This window comes from Balaenoptera musculus, chromosome 4 (assembly GCF_009873245.2).
Source record: "Balaenoptera musculus isolate JJ_BM4_2016_0621 chromosome 4, mBalMus1.pri.v3, whole genome shotgun sequence".
NCBI classification, from domain to species: domain Eukaryota; kingdom Metazoa; phylum Chordata; class Mammalia; order Artiodactyla; family Balaenopteridae; genus Balaenoptera; species Balaenoptera musculus.
The window spans coordinates 79673631-79679630 of record NC_045788.1 but is presented as its reverse complement, the minus strand read 5'-3'; positions in this window follow the sequence as shown (position 1 = coordinate 79679630).

The following is a 6000-nucleotide window of genomic DNA, read 5'->3' as shown; positions in this document are numbered from 1 at the left end:
AATTAATCTTCTTTTTCCTAGCTAGTCTCTGGTTTCTTGTTATGGGTTTTGTGTTCACATTATCTATTTTGAAAAGATTCATGTTTATTTTCTCCCCACATAATCCTAGTAATAGAACATAAAATGCCTAAGATATGAATGGAAACATACGTCCTTGTCTGCATCCTCACTACTTTACCATAAAGATTTCCAAAAGAACACGTTTTTAATAACTTACCTATTTCTCTGTAACATAGATCTTTTGTAAACATATGAACTACAAAAAAAAGTCATGCACATCACATCATCCAGATATAACCCTGTTGATATTTAATTTCTTCCTAACTTTTTAATTCATATATACATAGATACACTTCTTAAAAAAATAAAAGCGTGACAAATTGTACACACTATTTTGTAACCTGCTTTTTTCACTTGTAGCACTTAGAAGAGTGTCTGGCACATCATAAGTTCTAGTTATATAGTTATATAAATAAATACTGAATATAATAACTGAACATATTTCCATGTCATGAAGTATTTTTCTTTTTTTTAAACATTTTTCTTGGAGTATAATTGCTTTACAATGTTGTGTTAGTTTCTGTTGTACAACAAAGTGAATCAGCTATATGTATACATAATATCCCCGTATCCCCTCCCTCTTGCGTCTCCCTCCCACCCTCCCTATCCCATCCCTCTAGGTGGTCTCAAAGCACCGAGCTGACCTCCCCATGGGACGCAGCTGCTCATGAAGTATTTTTCTGTGGCTTCATTTTTTTTCATCACAATTGCATAGGATTCCACTGTGTGAACTTTGCTATCTCTAACCAGGCCCTGCAGAGCTGAGGAGGAATAAGGCATGTGATGGACACAGAGATGCCCCGTGCAGGCCCCCTCAAGGGGGAACATGCTGCCCAGCTGCTGGGAGTACTGGCATCTCCAGCCTCCACTACCAGCCCCCTTCAGGGATTGCTTTAGCTACAAGCACCTTCCCAGGGCAACCCACATCTAAGGACTGATTATAGAGGGCCCCAAGGCAGAGCGACTGTGATAGGGCATCTTCCTCTAGAGTTTCCTGGGGCTGTCCCCACTGCGTGGCAGCTCAACTTCCCTCTCTGCCCCGTCCTATTTCTTCCCTCTTCCTTACATGGGTGTTTACTCGCTAATAAATATACAGCACACTGTACTCTGTCTCAGAGTCGGTTCCTGAAAAACCTAACCTGTTACAGGGATGGTCCTGACCCATGAGAACTCCTGAAGTCTATTGATTAAGGCACTCAGTAAATCCTGACATTACTGCCAGGACCCATGGCTCATGCCAGGCTAAATACACTGTGATGCACATATCTGTGATGTGTTATGCAGACATTGAAAGAAATGTTTGTTTTGTTTAGACGTTGTTAGTGCTGTTATGACACATGGCGGCTCCAGAGGAAAGAAGGAAAGAAAAAGGAAGGGAAGAGAGGGAGGGGAGAAATTAATTGAATAACATCAGATGATTACTTGAGCCCTCTCTCTATCTCGCAATCTCTTTGTTTCCAGATCTCTTGCCCCTTATTAGTCTTTGGACCAACTCAGTGGCAGCATTTACTTGGGCAAGTACTATCCCTGTAAATGTAGAGTCTGCAATATATAGAAACTGAAATTAGACATGACCCTGGACACATAAATGTGTACCAGCATGACTGTGAAGAACTGGGACAGTGGATAGGCCTTTTAATGCACAAGAGCAGAATTAAGCATTAAATCACACTAATAGAAACAAATCAAATCAAAATCAAAACAAAAGCCCTGAGTGTGTGTTCGAGGAAGCCCAGACCTATGAGGAATCCAGAAGGTGCTTCCATCTGTCAGAGTCACTTATTCCAAAGTAGCAGAAATCTACTGGCTGAGTTTCCTGTTACTTCCGGCCTCAGAGAGGCAGGCTCAGGCAGCATCGGGCTCCGCCCACGTGAGATGCCTCCTCCCAATCACAGACCACCCTTCCCTGGTCCCAGAGGTTCAAAGGATTGGTACAGGGTAGAAAAGCACCTCAGGCCAGAGCAGTGTGTGGAGTGGGCCGGCCCAGTGCCAGGAGGAGGAGGAGGAGGAGGAGGAGAGGGCAGGTGAGTAGACCCATTCCACTGGGCAGGGAAGAGAACTGCACTCTTAGGGGTTGGCATGCTTTCCTGGGAGGCGAGCGAGCTGTCTGAAAGGGAGAGGGGAAGAAGTTCATTTCCTGATGAACAGAGTCTGTCATTCTTTGTAATTTAGGATATTGTGACTGTTCTGTTCTCTTTAAACTGTACAAACTGCTTTCTTAATCCCTTTAATATTGTCTGGTTCTCAGAACAGAGATAAAGTTCTTCCAGGGGGTGTTATTCACCCATCCTGATTTCCACCTCACATTTCCACCTCTTCACAGAAAGACCAAGAAAAATCCAAGAACCCTGGGAAAATCTCTATCTCCTGATTAAATCTCAGATAGACAGACACCTTTGAGGACCTCCAGTTTCCATGTAGAGTTAAAAAAGCAAAAGGAAAATTAGCCTAGCAGAGAGAAAGTTTCCTAATCTTCTTGTCAGAAATCATTTGGTCCTGTCTACTCGTAATGGGATTTGTGAGGCAATTTACTCATGTTTCTTCTCTGCAAACAGTTCTGCTTAATAAATGTTGAAATAGGTCAACAAAGTAGCTTTTATCTACACGATGTTATTTTTACATAACTTACTTTTACTCTTCACCAGTTGGTGTTTCCACCAGGATTTGCAGGTTGTATTTTTTCGTTCTAACAACATTTCTACACGTAATACAGGTTAAGTTTCAAATAATAATAGTATCATTTTATGTTTATGTTTATGAGCTTAAAACCCCACTTATAACTAGCTTTAAAGATATTTATGACATTTTGAATTTTTATGAATTTTAATGTCTTTTTTTAAATTAAAGATAATGTTTATTGATCACTTTTGCCTGAATAGAATCACCAAGCATAAGAAGAAAGAACTCACTTAGATTTTATATATATATATTTTCAGTTATATATATAAAACTTGGGTCGTATAGTTTTCAAACCTTGTAAAAAAATGTTTGGCTTTTTTTTTATTAATCTTTCTCAATGAGGAGAAAATTTTCTTATTTTTCTTTCTACTACAACAGACTTTTTTTGCTTTCTGCAACAATGGGCTTAAAAATCAACTCACCTATATTTTTTTTAACTATCTGGAAAGAATCATAGACTTGTAAGTACACAGGGGATCTTAGACATCATCTAGTCAAGAAAAACAAATGAACACTCAGAATTTCTTTTGACCTCTCCTGCTTACATTCTTACGAAGAGCAAACACTGATCAGCCCTAGAATATGCTTCCCCTTGATGCTGAAATCTGAGCCTCATGGCCATGAGGGCTACCCACACCCCTGATGCGTCACTGTTCCCTAACTGGGGCAGAGACCAAATTCATGAGGAGTTGCCTTAATCTCACCTCCCCCAAGGAATCTCCATGGTACTCCTGCCCTGGGGCTGGGCATCCCACTGGCATTGCCCACACCTGAGGTCCTCACTTGGCTGAGAATGACTGAGCCATTGCTTACATCTTAGTCCATGACTTCAGGTGGGTGAGTGACTCAGCCCAGCACAGCAAGCATCAGGGATCTAAAGCAGTGCCGTCTCATAGAACTCTACAAAGACGGAAATGTTCTACATTGGTTATTGAGCACTTGAAATGTGGCTAGTGCAACTCAAGGATTGAATTTTTTATTTTATTTAATTGAATTAATTTGAATTTAAATAGCTACAAGCCTCTACTAGTCACCACATTGGTCAGAGCAGGTTAAGAGCTGTAAAGCAAGAAAAACAAATAGATGCTGTGGGCCATGGGGGTCATGGCCATGGGAAAAAGCTCCTCCTTTCATCACTCCCACGGCCTCATCATACCCTAAGTGAAAGCAGACCAGCAATTGCCCTGATCTAATCTAAACAGCCATCTTTATCCCCATCTCTGAGTCATACAAGTGTCTAATCTTGCTCTGGGTTTCAGAATCTGGGCTAAGGCAATAGCCTATTATCTGTTTCATCCTCTCCTATTTCTCCTTTTTTTTTTTTTTTTTCTTTTGTCAATCCAAATTTCACTAATAGGAGCTAAAGTGTGAGGTGTGGTTTGTGTGTTCTCTGGTCCAACAAACTTGGGTGAGGAAAAGAGGTAATGAACTTGAAAAAATGATCTCATGCTTGATGGTTGAGTCTCACTTCTTTTTCTCCTGCCTTGAAAATTGGTTTGTTTAGTGAGCAGTGGTGTTTAGACCTATTCAATGTGTCTGGAAACATCAACGCTGTAGGGATGAATAATTTTTAGAAGAAAACAAACTGAATGAAGACACAAGAAAAATACACAAAGAAAACTCCAGCCTTTCAAAAATCTGTACTCCTCAGAGCAAAGGAACTCCCTGGATGTGGTGCGATTTGAATAAATCATCATGGGGCCAGGCCACTGGGCAGTCTTCCACAGGGTGGGGCTCACAGGGGCTATTCCTGGGTGTGGAAAACATTTTGAGGTGAGCTGTGCACTTTCAGGCAGGGGCAATGTCGTCTCTGAAGGGGGACAGCTGCTACTCCATCCTCTGCCCGCTACCAATCCCATTTTTTAAAATTCACCCCATCCCATCCACTTCCTTACTAGCCCCCCAAATAACAACAACAACAACAAAAAGAAAAAACTCAAATATATATGAGGGAAGCGCTGCTTTGGAATAACACAGGAAAGTTTCAGTAAACCCCATATTTGAAAAGCTCATCCATACTGGGGCCTAAAAAGGAAGGGGGGAAGGGCAGATACACCATATTATCAGGGGTCAGTCTCTACTCACAGCCCCAAGCCCCCAAGTCATGGGTTAGGAAGTTCATCTGTTCGTCTCTTCTCTCTCCTCAGGCCTCTTTCCCTCTCAGGGTGTCTTCCCTCTCCCTTTGGAAATACAAGAACGGTTTCTCCTAAAATCATTCACAATGAGGCATGGACATCGATGGCTCATGAGGCTCACGGTGCCTCTTTTATATGTATTTGCATTTTAACCAGGAGCAAAGGAGTGATTCTTGAGTTGTGGGAATTTGGAAATTAGAGTGAAGAGTGAGGGACACTTTGAATGGAGGTTGAGGGTAGAAGGTTCTCACCTTGTCAACTTTGTTTATGTGACTCCCCTTCTGGCTAAACTTGTAAGGAAAAAGGGCAGGGCATTGGGGGTATCTCTTAATTTTAAAGAAACATAAAGGGAGGTGGTATCTCCCTTCCTTAAAAAGAAGAAAGATCAGCAACAAATTCAGCACAAAGGCCTGGTTTAAGAGTCAGGAGATCAGGACTGAAATCTTGACCCTGAAAATGACACATCGATGATCTTGAACAAGTCACTTTCCCTCCCAGAGCTTTGGTTTCCTTGTCTGCACCTTGACGGAGCTGACTATGAAGCCTCTCGGTTTGCAGCCAGAGCTGATACTCAATCATGCTGTGAAAGGGCACATGGTCAATAATGGCCCTGGGATAAATGACATCTTAATTTCTCCCTAATCACATACCTTCTCAGTAAGACAAAAACTACTAGGAGTGTAGTCACTGACTTTTAAGTGTGTCACTCATCAAGTAATTTGAAGTTTATAATTTTTGTTTCTTTACTGCAATTATTTGTCAAATGACTTTTTAAAATGTACAGCAATCTGTTCCTTTGTGGGTTCAGAATTAACTTATTAACAAACTTGGGTAAAGAAAAGAAGTAATAAAAAAAGAAAGAAAAAGAAAAACGGTAATGAGGTGCCAGGTTAGATTGCCGTGGCAGAGGCCAGTAGGGAAGAAAAGCCACACACGCACACACACACACACACACACACACACATCCACCAAACAGGACCCAGTGTGGGCTCCCTTGGAGAGCTGTTTGCTTGGGGCAAGAGAGGTAGGTAGAGAAGGAAGGATAATTCTGGGCAAAGGTAGTTGGGGAAAGAAAACGATTTTTAGCTGAGCTTCGGAAGGTGGTAAAGAGTTCAAGAAGAAGAAA